This window comes from Furipterus horrens, unplaced genomic scaffold (genome assembly GCF_987537825.1).
Source record: "Furipterus horrens unplaced genomic scaffold, mFurHor1.1.pri manual_scaffold_17, whole genome shotgun sequence".
Classification (NCBI taxonomy): domain Eukaryota; kingdom Metazoa; phylum Chordata; class Mammalia; order Chiroptera; family Furipteridae; genus Furipterus; species Furipterus horrens.
In genome coordinates, this window is record NW_028327187.1 from 56,380,384 (window position 1) to 56,396,389 (window position 16,006).

At 42.7% G+C, this 16,006-nt stretch overlaps 1 pseudogene; it reads left to right on the forward strand.

Moving 5' to 3' along the window:
• The first annotated feature begins 14,259 nt into the window (after nucleotides 1-14,259).
• Nucleotides 14,260-14,910, forward strand: LOC149991042 (ornithine decarboxylase antizyme 1 pseudogene; annotated as a pseudogene).
• The last annotated feature ends 1,096 nt before the right edge of the window (nucleotides 14,911-16,006 follow it).

Genomic DNA, 16,006 nt, shown 5'->3' on the forward strand with positions numbered 1-16,006 from the left:
AAACCCCCAGATCTACCATAAAGAATCTCATACCACAAAGGTGGGAAGGCAAAGCAGACAAATCCAAATAACAAAAACAAACAAGAAGAATCCAACATGGTAAGACGCAAAAACAACCTCGCAATGAAAAGAAAAGAGGAATCCACAGAAAGAGAGGTAGATGGAATAGACATAGCCCAAATCTCAGACATGGAATTCAAAACAATGGTGGTGAAGAAGCTCAATATGCTCGACAACCTCAAAAACAACTATGACAATCTCCAAGGAAGTTACCAGCAGCTCCAAGAAAATTACAGGGAACTTGCAGAGAACTACACCAGCATAAAAAAAGACATAGAAACTATCAACAAGAACCAGGAAGAAATGAAGAATGCAATCTCTGAACTGAAAAACACAGTAGAATCAGTCAAAAGCAGACTAAACGAAGCAGAGAATCGTATTAGTGAGTTAGAGGATAATGTAGGAAATAATTCTCAAATGATACAGGAAAATGAAAAAAGATTGAAAAAATATGAACAAGGTGTAAGGGACTTATAGGATAGCATGAGAAGAAATAATATCAGGATCATCGGGATAAGAGAGGGAGAAGAAAAGGAGTATGGAATTGAAGAACTGATAGGAGAAATAGTGACAGAAAATTTTCCGAACCTGATGAGAGAAAAAGTTATGCAAGTCCAGGAAGCACAGAGAGTTCCAATAAAGAGGAACCCCCAAAAGCCCACTCCAAGGCACATCATAGTTAAAATGGCAACATTCCAAGACAAAGAGAGAATCCTAAAAGCAGCAAGAGAAAAACAGCAAATAACTTACAAGGGAGCTCCAATAAGGCTATTGACCGATTTCTCAACAGAAACATTACAAGCCAGAAGGGAATGGTAGAAAATATTTCAAGCAATGAAAAAGAAAGGCCTATAACCAAGACTACTCTACCCAGCAAGGCTCTCATTCAAAATAGAAGATGAAATAAGGAGTTTCTCAGACAAAGGAAGACTAAAAGAATACATCTCCACCAAACCAGCATTGCAAGAGATGCTAAAGGGAATATTCTAAGAAAAAGGAAGAGAAAAAACAAAAAAAAGAGTAGAGGAACAGAGATACAAAGGGAAATGAATAAATACATGTCAATAATAACCTTAAATGTAAATGGATTAAATGCTCCCATTAAAAGACATAGGGTAACGGAATGGATAAGAAAACAGGACCCACATATTTGCTGTCTACAAGAAACACACCTCAAAACAAAAGATTTATATAGACTGAAAGTAAAGGGATATAAAAAAATATTTTTCTAGCTACCAATGAAAATAAAAACATAAAATTTAATAGTCTGAATGATTAGAATACTAGAGAAGAGATTTTTTGTTATAGTGCAATAAATTAATAATTAATTAAAATTCAAATATTATTCATAAACTATGAAATTCCAGGAACTGATGTAACAATAGGAATCAATTTTATCTTAATATAATTTCAACAATAAGAATTAATTTTATTTTAATATAATTTCAACTTACCTGAATATTTATTTATACCCACAGAAAACTTTTTTAAACCGTAAATGAAACAAGTACATATCTACATACTAATTTACATCCTTGCATATTTGCATATATCGTAAGTCTGCACTGCAGGAGAAACTTTGTAAGTACAAAGTAGCAAATACGATCCTATTGCTCTGATGAGTGGTAGAGCAGCCACACGGGGCACGGGGCCTATGCCACATGGTATGTGTATAGTATGCAATGTAGTAATGAAATAATGAAATAAGTGAATATAAACATACCATCAGGTTTCACCACCAATTGTAAACTCGCACATAATTAAAATTGCACCAAACTTGGTGCCATTAGAAAAGTGTAAAGTTGAGGTTTTGCGGGGCCCTTCAGAAGTCCATTGCACCCGCTGTTAAATCCGCCTCTGGCTGGCAGGCCATCGTGCAGGCCCAAGGACTCTGCTAAACAAAAATGCAGACTGGTGCTTCAGTTTGGAAGCCACACAGAGAAGTTTTGGAAGAAGATCTGAAACAAGACCTGAGCCCTGGCAAGGACTATGGGCATGCACACCAGCTCACCAGCATAGTAGCACTGCTAAACAAAAATGAGGAGCGCTAGAGGGTACCACAGGACCAGTAAGGGGAACCCAACCCAGTGGGGCTTGCAGCAGATAGCTGTGATAAGGGGAAAGGTCGGCAGACCCACGAGCGAGAGAATAGCAGTCTCAGAATCCAGCTAGAGCTCCTCACAGCCAGACAGCCAGAAAGGAAGATATGAAACCCATGGAACTTTGACCAGGGGCAGATCCAAAAAGCAAAGAAAGCAGTAATAACCAGATCTTATTGGGATGAATTCCACTGCAGTATTCTTCATGAGTTTTTTCTTGTCCTCCCAGTTTATTCATTTTTAAGTCACTAGTTGCTATATTGTAGTTTATTCCAAATATCATATTTTTCTCCTCCATTCTATTACTACACTTTAACATCCAATCTCCTCTTATTTTTTTCTTAAATTCTATCTCCTCTCTTAGTATGACAAGTATCCATTCCATACTCCTATCATTTTTTCCCTTTATAGCCACTCAAAACCATTTTTCTTGTCATTAGTCATCTCATATTCTTTTTCCCATTCATAAAATACACTTACTCTCTCTCCATTTTGATCAATTCTTGTGCATTGGTTGTGCTATGGTGGTAGTTGTGACATTGCTGCATTTTTATTCATAGATATTCACTATTTCAGAATTTCAAATCTCAAATCCTAAAGTCCCATACTTCTACTCCATTAATGCTTTCCTCTGGCCCTTTCCTTCTTTCAGTTTAAATGCTAAAAAGTTTCCCTCTCTTAGCCTGGTTTTCATTCCTCTTTCTTAGTATACCTACCCTCTCTACCATCTCAAATTCACTTTCCTTTCCTTTAGACATCTCTTAAACGTTTCTTTCTTTATTTTTTCCCTCTTATTCCCATCCCACCTATATCAATAATAGCCCAAAGATTTTCCATAGTACTGGGGAGAAACTTTTTCTCTAATTAGTATCCTACTTTTTCTTACCCTTATTTGTCTTCTTTATTTTGTTTTGTTTATATTCGCTCTAACACTACATATTCGCTAACCACTGTATAAACCTAATACTATATGCTTCCCCTCTCTTACTTCATTCTGCACCTTCTTTCTTCCCCTTTTTAACATACAATGTGAGTTTTATTTATTGTCTTGTCCCTACTCACTACTATTATTGCTCTTCCAGCTCCCCTCTCAAAACTCATTTTTCTTTCAGTTAGTCAACCCTTATTTGTTTTCACTTTAGTATAATAGGCTTAATCTCCTTACATCTATATTAATAGTGGCTCATTTGCTGTCGATAGTGTGACTGTGCATTTTTTGCCTGGATTGTGTGTTCATGATATAACAGCACCTCCATAAAAGAATTCAAGACACAGTGTATAGAGAGACTCTCAATCTCCTAGCTGGAGGGAAGGTCCCACCAAAGACCAAAACAACAACAAATGAAACCAAAATACAACCAGACAACCTAAACAAATGGCATAAAGGGCATCCCATGAGCACAAGCTCAGGAGATCAAAGAGATTGCACCACTGAATCCCACAGGTATCCCATTACAAAAGGTCACATCATAAAGGTGGAAAATCACAGCAGACAAATCTAAGAAGAAGAAAAAAACAAGAAGAGTTGCTTAAAATGGGAAGAGAAAGAAACAGCACCTCAAAAAAGGAAAGGAGAAATCTCCAGAAAGAGTGCTAGGTGAAAAAGAGGCAAGAAAACTATCAGACATGGAATTCAAAAGTCGTCGGCAGCCGTCCGTCTCGAGAGACGATGGCGTAGCTTCTTGAGAGTCTATCTGCACCGCCGAGAATGGCTGTGCAGTCCGACTCGGGAGTGACAATCCCTGCCACACTTGTTACAGGTGAAGGCAGATGGCCGTTGTTGCTGCTGTTGACACTGCTTCCGCCTTGATCTTTTCTGGACCGCCTCCTCGTTGCGCGCAGCCTCTGCACGTGATGTACCTTGCCTGACCGCGAGCCTCCAGGCTAGGCGGTCGTCTGCTTGAACTTCCCATGTGTTGAGATTGATGGAGCATTGTGTCATGTCCTTTTTGCAGATGTCTTTGAACCGCAGTTTTGGGCGCCCTGTCATCCTCTTGCCTTCTGCTAGCTCGCCGTAGAGGAGGTCTTTGGGGATACGGCCTGCATCCATTCTTTTGACATGGCCGAGCCACCTGAGGCGTCTCTCGCTAAGAACTGCATGCAAACTGCTCATGTTGGCTCGCTTCAGCACCTCGGTGTTGGGGACCTTATCCTGCCAGGCGACATGCAGGACGCGTCGCAGGCACCTCATGTGGAAGCTGTTGAGTTTCCTTTCGTGCCTTGCGTAGGTGGTCCACGTCTCGCTGCCATAGAGGAGAGTGCTGAGTACGCAGGCTTGGTAGATGCGCAGTCTGGTTTTCTCAGTGAGGCTGGAATTGTTCCACGCTCGCCGGTTCAGTCTGGCCATAACTGTGGCTGCCCTGGCGATTCTCCGGTTGACCTCCAAGTCGACTGACAGAGAGCTCGAGATGGTGGACCCAAGGTAAGTGAAGTCGTTGACAACCTCCAGGGTGTACCCGTCGATGGTGATGCATGGGGGAGTCCCCGTGCCTTGAGCCATAACATTCGTCTTCGTCAGGCTGATGGCTAGTCCGAACTCCTTGCATGCGTGGGAAAGGCAAGTGACTAGCTGCTGGAGTCCCTCTTCGGAGTGTGATGTCAAAGCTGCGTCGTCGGCGAAGAGCATCTCACGGATGAGCACCTCTTTAACTTTGTTGTTGGCTCGTAGATGGGCCAGGTTGTAGAGCTTGCCATCGGATCTGGTGTGAATGAAGACACCCTCGCTGCAGTCCTTAAAGGCGTATTGGAGGAGCATGGAGAAGAAGATTCCGAACAGCGTAGGCGCAAGGACGCAGCCCTGCTTTACTCCGCTGCTGACTGGGAAGGCCTCAGAGGTTGCGCCATTGTAGGACACCGTGCTGTGCATGTTGTCGTGAAAGGACATGACCACAGCAAGCAGATGTGGTGGACAGCCAATCTTCCGTAGCAAGCTGAAGAGACCGCTTCGACTGACCAGATCAAACGCCTTCGTAAGGTCGATAAAGGCGAGGTAGAGTGGTTTATGCTGCTCGTGACACTTCTCCTGCAGCTGGCGTAGGGAGAAGATCATGTCCACTGTTGATCGGCCAGCTCTGAAGCCACAATGGGACTCTGGGTAGACGCGGGAAGCAAGGGTCTGCAGGCGGGCAAGAGCGACCCGGGCGAATACTTTGCCGACGACGCTGAGGAGAGAGATGCCCCGGTAGTTGTTGCAGTCGCTGCGGTCTCCTTTGTTCTTGTACATGGTGATAATGTTGGCATCTCTCATATCCTGGGGGATGTAACCCTCCTTCCAGCAGCGACAGAGTAGATGGTGGAGCGGCTGTAGCAGGACTGGTTTCCCGCTCTTTAGGATTTCTGGAGGGATTCCGTCGCTTCCTGGTGCTTTCCCGCAAGCGAGGCGGTCGATGGCTTTGCCGAGCTCTGCCGCAGTAGGTGGGGTGTCTAGCTCCTCCATGACTGGTAGGTCTGGGATGGCGTTAAGAGCAGTGTCTGTTACGGTGTTCCTCGTCGCGTACAGCTCGAGGTAGTGCTCGGTCCACCGCCGCATTTGCTGTTCCTTGTCAGTGATGACCTCACCTGTCTTGGGCTTAAGGGGGGTGATCTTGGAGGGGATTGGGCCTGTTGCCTTCTTGATACCCTCATACATTCCTCGTGCGTTGCCTATATCGGCGACTTCCTGAATGCTTCTGCACAGGTTTAGCCAATAGGTATTGGCACAGTGGCGGGCGGTCTTCTGGACTTTGTTCCTGGCAGCCTGTAGAGCTTGAAGTGTACTGGGAGTGGGCGTGACCTTGTAAGCCAGTAGGGCCTTCCTCTTAGCCTCGATCACGGGTTCCATTTCTTCCCAGTGAGCCTCGTACCAGTCAGCGTTCTTCCGCTCTTTCTTCCCGTAAGCAATAATGGCGTAGTTGTATATGGCGTCGCGGAGACGTGGCCAATTGGATTCGATAATGTCATCTGCCGCCACTCCCTCGCCGAGTGCATCTTCCATCTTGTTGATGAATTGCTGGGTCTTAACTGGGTTGCTGGCACAACTGGTGTTGATGCGTGGGCGACCCTTCATCTTGGAGTGGTGCAACCTCTTCGGCATTATGCGCACCTTGCTTACCACGAGGGCATGGTCCGTGTCGCAGTCTGCACTGTGGTAGCTGCGGGTGAGGAGGGTGCTACCAATATCCGTTCTTCTGGTGATGACGAGGTCAAGCTGGTGCCACTGGCGGGAGCGGGGGTGCCTCCATGACACCTGGTGGATCTCTTTGCACTTGAAGAATGTGTTTGTCACGCACAGGCCGTGGTGACACGAAAGCTCAAGCAGTCGCTGACCATTCTCATTGATCTTTCCTCTCCCAAAGTTTCCAAGGCAGATGGGCCAGGCCATGTGGTCGGCTCCTACTCTTGCGTTGAAGTCTCCAAGGAGATAGAGAGCGTTACTTCTGGGGATCTTGGATAACGCTTCGTCCAGTGCATGGTAGAACTGTTCTTTCTCTTCGATGGTGGCGCAGAGGGTTGGGGCGTACGCGCTAAGAATGCTGACTGGGCCGAAAGTTGTTGACAATTGGAGGGTAAGTAATCTCTCTGTGCCTCCTGTGGGTGGCTCTATGGAGTTAACAAGCGTGTTCTTCACAGCGAACCCAACACCGTGCTGTCTTGGTTGGTCCGGAGACTTCCCTTGCCAGTAGAAGGTGTAGTTGGTTTCTCTGATAGTTCCGTTGTCGGCCAACCGGGTCTCCTGTAGAGCCGCAATGTCGATGTTTAGTCGTGCCAGTTCCCTATCGATGACAGCGGTTTTCCTGGCACCCTTGATCCACGGAAGGTCTGCAGTAAGTCCGGGGCACATGGTCTTGATGTTCCAGCTAGCGAGGCGAAGAGCCGGAGGCTTCTTTCTTGTTGTTTGCTTGGAATTAACTGGTGCGGGTGTTTTGTGGCCCACTTTTCGAGAGGCGCCTCTCTGATCCCCATGCACCCAGTGGGGCAGGCGAGCCATGGCGAGACGGCACCTAATTGGCTGGGGCTGCCCAGCTTGAGGCGGGCGGTAGCTGTCCAGTGAGGTGCGATGACCTCTCCCACCATCAGAGGAGACCCCTGGCGCTCGTTTCCTTCGCCAATCGGATGAGCTTATAACCGGTATCTGTCTCCTCCCGTGTTGAGTCGACATCTTGCGATGACGCTGGAGTGTCCTCTCCAGTGAAACTGAAGCTACAGAGCCTGGGCAGGGTGATATGGAGGGTCTGCTGTTGCCCATGCAGCAGACCCCCCCTCTCTTCGCAGCTGAAGGGCCCAAGGGAAAGACAAAGTCAATACAGCTTGGCTTCAGGTGCGCCGCAGGAGTTGCCGGTGTTGACTACAATGTCAAACCGCCTTAGGGACTCCGGCTCCGGATTTTCTGTCGGGGTTTACTCCCTTAGCCTTTCCCCTGAAGAGGTATGCCGCAAGGCAGCGGAGGTTTTTTGGAGTCAGAGTTTTCCTTCTCTGATTTTAGAGATGTCCTTCCTCTTTCCTCCTTTATAGGAGTAAAGATCGCTCTCACATCTTCCTGGTTATTGTGTATCGCCTGGCTCCTGCTCAAGGAGGTCAACTGCAGGAGAGGAGACCTTGCCTATCTTGTAAGCTGATGAATCTCCTCACGGCCTAAAACACAATCTGCAATACAGAAGGCATTCATGGAATTCAAAAGAATGGTTATAATAAAGCTCAATGAACTCGACAAACTCAAAGAAAACACAACAAACTTCAGGGAAATTACAGAGCACTCCAGGAAAACTACAAAGAACTCCAGGGAAGCTACAAGAAACTTACTGAGAACTATACCATCATTTAAAAAAAGGACATAGAAACTACCAATAAGAGCCAGGAGGAAATGAAGAATATAACTTCTGAACTGAAGAACACAGTAGAAGGAATAAACTGCAGACTAGAGGAAGAAGAGATCAGATCAGTGAGCTGGAGGACAACATAGAAATAAAATTCACAGATAATAAAACAAAAAGAAAGAAGACTGAAAGAGAATGAAGAAGGTTTAAGAGAGCTGCAGGACATCCTGAAACATTATAATATCCATATTATATGGATACTAGAAGGAGAAGAAGGGGAGCAAGAGATAGAAAACCTGTTTGAAAAGTAATGACAGAAAACTTCCTTGACTTGAGAGAAAAGTCACACAATTTCAAGAAGCACAGAGGTTCCAAATGAAGTTAAACCCAAAGAGGACCACTCCAATTTACATCACAATTAAAATGGCAACATTCAAAGAAAAAGAGAGAATCTTAAAGGCAGAGAGAGAGAGAAACCACAAATAACATACAAGGGAGCTCCAATAAGGCTATCAGTGGATTTCTCAAGGAAAACACTACAAGCCAGAAGGGAATGGCAAAAAATACTTCAAGCAGTGAAAAACACTGCTTGGACTTCCGGCCAAGATGGAGGCGTAGACAGACACACTGCGTCTCCCTCCACAACTAAGAAGGAATACAACTACCTCAAAACTAGAAACAATCAGAAGTTCGAGAAAATCAAACTGCATGGAAGTCCAGCAAACAAAGATATAAAGAAGAAATACTCATCCAGACAGGAACGACAGCTCTACATGGGACGTGGAGGCAAACAAACACAGGAGCCTGTCAGAATGAGGAGACAGAGAAGAATGGCCCAAAAGGGAAAATGGATTAAGGTTCCGGTGGGAGAACTAAGCGACGAGGAGATAGCCAACCTCACAGATGAGGAGAGAGACAACCTAACAGGTGTAGAATTCAAAACACTAGTGATAAAGATGCTCACAGGCTTGACAGATATGCTTGAGTACAGCAAACACATAAGAGAAGAAGTGAAGGCTATGCTAAGTGAAATGAAGGAAAATTCACACAAAACCAATGGTGAAGAGAAGGAAATCAGGGTTCAAATCAATGATTTGAAATATAAGGAAGAAAAAAACAGTAAGCCAGTGCAGAATGAGGAAGCAGGAATTGAAAAAAATGAGGAAAACTTCCCAAATTTTGTGAAAGAGATGAACATACAGGTCTGGGAAGCATGGAGGGTCCCAGGTGATCTGGACCCAGAGGGGACCACACCAGGATGCATCATGACTGAGATGCCAAAGGTAGAAAGATAAAGACAGAATCCTGGGGGCAGCAAGAGAGGGGCAGAGAGTTGCCTACAGGGGGGTGCCTATAGGACTATCAGCTGATTTCTAAGAGGACACTTTGCAGGCAGGAAGGGACTATCAAGCACTATTCAATGTGATGAAAAGCAACCTACAACCAAGATTAGTCTATCCAGGAAAGCTATCATTTGGAATGGCAGGGCAGATGAAGTGCTTCCTAGACAAGGTGATGTTAAAGGAGTTCATCATCACCAAGCCATTATTATATGAAATGTCAAAGGGACTTACTTAAGAAAAAGAAGATCAAAACTATGAACATTAAGATGACAACAAATCACAACTATCAACAACTGAATCTAAAAAATAAAAACAAAGTCCAACTAAGCAAACCAGAATAGGAACAGAATCATAGGTTTAAGGATCATTTGGAGGGTTGTCAGCTGGAAGGGGGAGGGGGAGAAATGGGGAAATGGTGCAGGGACTAAGAAGCATAATCAGTTGGTACAAAATAGACAGGGGGATGTTAAGAATAATATAGGAAATGGTCGAGCCAAAGAACTTATATGCACGACTCATCGGCATGAACTAGAGGGGTGGGATTGCTGGAGGTAAGGGGGTTACTGGGCAGAGGGGAGCAAAGGGGAAAAAATAGGAACTACTGTTAAAACATAATCCATAAATATATACTTTTTTAAAAAGGGCCTACAAACAAGACTACTCTACCCATCAAGGCTCTCATTCAAAATGGAAAGTGAAATAAGGAGTTTACCAGACAAAATAAGGCTAAAAGAATACATTTCCACCAAGCCAGTATTGCAAGAGATGCTAAAGGAACTGCTTTAAGAAGATGAAGAAAAAGTAAGAGAGAGAGAGAGAGAGAGAGAGAGAGAGAGAGAGAGAGAGAGAAGAACACAGGTACAAAAATTACAATGAATAAGTACTTATCAATAATAACCTTAAGCATAAATGGAGTATATGCTCCAGTAAGAAGGCATAGGGTAGCTGAATGGATAAGAAAACATGATCCTCATATATGCTGTTTACAAGAGACCCACCTCAGAACAAAAGATCTAATCAGACTGAAAGTGAAGGGATGGAAAAAAGTATTTCAAGGAAATTGACATAAAAAAAAAAAAGCTGGGGTAGCAATACTTATATAAGACAAAACAGACTTTATAACAAAGGCAATAAAAAAGGATAAATAAAGACACTTCATAATACTTAAGGGAATAATCCATCAAGAAGATATAACCCTGGTAAACATATATGCACCCAACATAGGAGCACCCAAATATATAAGGAAATCTCGGAGGACTTCAAAGTGGATATTGACAACAACAGACTCATGGTAGGGGATTGTAATCCCCTACTGTCAACAGTAGAGAGATCTTCCAAGCAAAGAAACAACAAGGGAATTGTGGCACTTAACAACACTCTAGATCAAATGGACTTAACTGATATATACAAACTATTTCACCCCAAAAAAGCAAAATATACATTCTTTTCAAATGCACATGGAATAGACCATATGGTTATGCAGAAAATAAACCTCAACACAAGAAAATCGAAATTATATCAAGCATCTTCTCAGATCACAATGGCTTGAAACTAGAAACCAACCTCAAGGGAAAAAAAAACAAAATCATTCAAATTCATGGAGACATAATAACATGCTATTAAACAATAAATGGGTGAAAATGACATCAAGAGAGAAATCAAAAAGTTGCTGCAAACACATGATAATGAATATACAACAGCCCCAAACTTATGGGACATTGGGAAGGCAGCTCTGGGAGAGAAGTTAATAAAAATACAGGCCTACCTAAAAAGGATAGAAGAATTTAAAATAAACAACCTAACCCATATATCAGCAAAACCAGAGAAAGAACAACAAAGAAAGCCTAGGACGAGTACAAGGAAGGAAATAATCGAGATCAGGGCAGAATTAAGTGACATAGAGACTAAAAGAACAATTCAAGAGATCAATAAATCCAGGACCTGGTTCTTTGAAAAGATAAACAAAATTGACAACCCTTTAACCAGATTAACTGGAACAAAAAGAGAGGACCCAAATAAATAAAATCAGAAATGAAAGAGGAGAAAACACAACCGAAACAACAGAAATATAATGGATTGTAAAAAATTAATATGAACACCTATATGCCAAGAAATTTGACAACCTGGGGAAAATGGAAAATTTTCTGGAAACATATAATCTTCCAAAACTGAATCAAGAAGAAGCAGGAAACCTGAATAGACTGACAACAACTAGTGAAATGAAGCAGTAATAATAATAATTAAAAAAAACCTCCTGGTACACAAAAGTCCCAAACCAGATGGCCTCACAGGTGAATTTTACCAAACATTTAGGGAAGAAATAACTACTTCCCTTTTCAAACTATTTCAAAAAATTCAAGATGAGGAACAACTCCCAAATTCTTTCTATGAGGCCAGTGTTATTCTAATTCCAAACCAAGTCAAGATACAACAAAGAAAGAAAACTACAGGCCAATATCACCGATGAACATACTTGCTAAAATCCTCAACAAAATATTGGCAATCCAGATGCAATACTACATTAAAAAGATGATACATTATGATCGGGTGGGATTCATCCCAGGAATGCAAGGACTGTGTAATATTGGTAAATCAATTAACATAATACACCACATAAATAAAATGAAAGACAAAAATCACATGATTATATCAATAGGTGCTAAAAATACATTTGATTAAGTACAGCATCCATTTATGATAAAACCCCTCAGCAAAGTGGAAATGGAGGGAGCATACCTCAACATAATAAATTCCATACTCATACTCAGTGGGCAAAAAGTAAAAGTGATCACCCTAAGATCAGAAACGACACAAGAGTGTCCACTCTCCACTTCTATTCAACAATGTTTTTGAAGTTCTAGCCACAGCAATCAGACAAGAAAGAGAAATAAAAAGCATACAAATCGGAAAAGATGAAGTAAAACTGTTATTATCTGCAGACATCATGATAGTGTACATAAACAACGCTATGGGCTTCACCAAAAAACTACTTGACCTAATTAGTGAATTTGGCAAAAGAGCAGGGTACAAAGTCAATATTCAGAAATTGAGGGCATTTTTGTACACCAACAATGAAATATCAGAGATACAAACTGGAAAAAAATCCATTTTACAGCAACAAGAAAAATAAAGTACCTAGGAATAAACTTAACCAAGGAGGTAAAAGACATGTACTCAGAAAACTACATAATACTGAAGAAAGAAATTAAGGAAGATACAAATAAATGGAAGCACATACCCATGTTCACAGATTGGAAGAATTAATATCATTGAAATGACCATATTACCCAAAGCAATTTATAGATTCATCGCAATCCCTATTAAAATACCAATGACACATTTCACAGAACTAGAACAAATATTTCAAAAATTTATATGGAACCCAAAAAGACCCGAATAGCCTCAGTAATCTTGATAAAAAAGAACAAAGTAGGAGGAGTCACAATATCTGATATCAAACTATAGTACAAGGCCACTGTAATAAAAACCATCTGGTACTGGCATAAAAAGAGACAAACAGATCAATGGAAGACAATAGAGAGCCCAGAGATAAACCTAGGTCTCTACAGTCAATTAATATTTGACAACGGGGGAAGGAAGATAAAATGGAGTAAAATAGCCCTTTCAACAAATGGTGTTGGGAGAACTGGACAGGGACGTGCAAAAACATGAAACTAGACCACCAACTTATACCACACACCTGAATAAACTCAAGATGGATCAAAGACTTAAATGTAAGCCATGACACCATAAACATCCTAGAGGAAAACATAGGCAGTAAAATTTTAGATATCCCAAGCAGCAGTATTTTTGGTGAAATATCTCCTAGGGCAAGAGACCTAAAGGGAAGAATAAACAAATGGAACTACATCAAACAAAAAATTTCTGCTCAGTGAAAGAAAACATTAGTAAGATTGTTGCGTTGGCTGTGGTTTCGGACGCTGAAATAAATCTGGCAGGCAGGATGATTGGCCAGTAATGAACGGAGGGCTGTGGCTCGCTCAGACCATCAGCGGAGAGCGGGAAGCCTCATCCTCTTTTTATTAGGGTTTCAAAAGTTACTAAAAATAGAATAGGGTGTGACATTCCAGCCAACAACAGGAGAATTTTACAAGTGAAAGAATTCTTACAGTAGCATTAATATGTAAAATACGGCCAGGGTAACTCCTGTTTTATCTAGCACCTGTCAAGGAAGTAAGGCAGATCCACTAATCCTCAAGGCCAGCTCCATATCAAGACTTCATTAACAAGGAAGCAGATGGAGTACACAACAGAACCTGTTTTACCCAGGATTCCATGACTCAGTGGCCTCGACAGCCTAAAGCCAAAGGCGGAGACGAGAGTTGCTCATCGTCTCCTGAGTCACGGGATGCCACCTGGGTGGTGGGGCATGAGAATGCCCCTACCCAGAGATCTGTCTTCCTGCAACAAAGATGAAAAGGGAACCAATTGCATGGGAAAACACATTGCCAACAATACTTTGGACAAGGGTTTGATCTCCAAAATATATTTAAAAACTTATAAGACTCAACATCAGGAAGGCAGCAATCCAATTAAAAAATGGGCAAAGAACCTGAAAAGACATTGCTCTAAAGAGGGCATACAGAGGGCCCTTAGGATATGAAAGGATGCTCAACATCACTAGCCATCAGAGAGGTGCAAATGAAAACCACAATGAGATACCACCTCATACTGTGCAGAATGACAGTTAAATCAACAAACAAGTGCTGGTGAGGATTTGAAGAAAAGGGAACCTTAGTGCACTGTTGGTGGGAATACAGACTGGTGTAGCCACTATGGAAAACAGTACGGAATTTCCTCAAAAAAGTAAAAACGGAACTACCTTTTGATCCAGTAATGCCACTGCTGGGATTATACCAGAAGAATCCTGGTGAACAGCGAGCAGCTGCGGTGGCCCAGTGAGGCACAGCGGAGGTTTTCCTGGTTTCAGACCCCAGCGGTGGGATGGTGAAATCCTTCCTGCAGTGGATCCTCAACAGCCACTGCTTTGCCAGAGAGTAGGAGGGAAATAAACCCAGCGCTACCGTCCATGCCAGTCGCACCATGCCGTTCCTTAGCCTACACAGCCGCAGCGGCCGCAGCAGCAAGAGTTCCAGGGTCTCTTTCAACTGCTGTAGTATCCTAGGTCCAGGGCCTCAGTTGTGCTCCTGATGTCCCTCACCCACCCCCTAAAGATCCCAAGTGGGCGAGGGAATAGTCAGAGGGATCACAATCTTTCAGCTAATTTATTTTACTCTGATAATAGGCTGAATGTAACAGATGAAAATTCTCAACGTCCGGACCAGGCTCATAGATGCCAAACACATTAACTGGAGAGTGGTGCTGAGCAGCTGCTGCCTCTACCTTGAGATCCCAGGCGGCGCTCTGCTGGAGGGGAGCAAAGACAGCTTTGCAGTTCTTGAGTTTGCTGAGCAGCATGCTGACCATGTCTTCATCTGCTTCCACAAGAACCGCGATGACAGAGCTGCTCTGCTCCATACCTTCAGCTTTATGGGCTTTGAGATAGTGAGACCAGGGCATCCCCTTGTACCCAAGAGACCCGACACTTGCTTCATGGCATACACGTTTGAGAGAGAATCTTCTGATAATGAGTAGCAGCTGTGCCACCTGCGTCCCTCACCTTTGCTGCCACTGACAGATCATCACAGACCATAGCCCCTTTTTGTTTCTTGCTTTGTGCAGGTGGTGTGACCAAGTGCTGCAATGAGGTGCAAATGCTAGGCCTGTTCCCTTTTTCTGGGTTTGTCCACATGTTGTAATTTTGCAAATAAACGCTCACTCCAAATTAGTGGTATACTTCTTGAAGTTTAATATTGTGTTTGTGATACTGAAGTATTTGCTTTAATTCTAAATAAAAATTTATATTTAACCTTTTTATTGCTCGGTTAAGGTGATACAGATTATCCTTATACTTTGAGCAGAAGTTACTTATTTGAAGTTTCGGAAACAGTTTTAGGTCTTAACTTGGAAAGATAGGTATTAACCCACCCTTCTGTTGCTTTCAAAAATCTGAATAATGGTGATTACACCTAAAAAAAATCCTGAAATACCAATTCAAAAGAACCTATGTACCCCTACATTCATAGCAGTATTATTTACAACAGACAAGTGCTGAAAACAGCCTAAGCGCTCATCTGTGAGTGAATGGATCAAAAACACTGTGGTACATTTACACAATGGAATGCTATGCAGCAGAGACAAAGAAGGAACTCCTACATTTCCCAACATCATGGAAGAAACTGGAGAGTATTATGCTTAGTGAAATAAGCCAGGTGGGGAAAGACAAATACCATATGATCTCACCTAATACAGGAACCTAGTGAACAAATCAAACAAATGAGTAAAATAGAACCAGAGGCATGGAAACTAGGGACAGACTGACAGTGACTAGAAGGGAGGGGGGAGGGGGAGAAGCAGGGAAAGAAGGGAAAGGGGATAGTCAAGGAACTAGTATAAATAACCCATGGACAGGAACAACAGGGAGGAGATTGACTGTAGGATGAGGGGAGGTGGGCAGGACAGGGGAGAGCAATGGGTAAAAAATGGGACAACTGTAAAAGAACAAAAATAAAACAAGCAAATAAATAAATAGAGATGTAACTTAAGGGACTTATGTGAGGGCAACAGACTCTAAACCATATGATTCATATTTTCAGATGGAACAATGATGTCCATGAGTTCAGACTTCAGT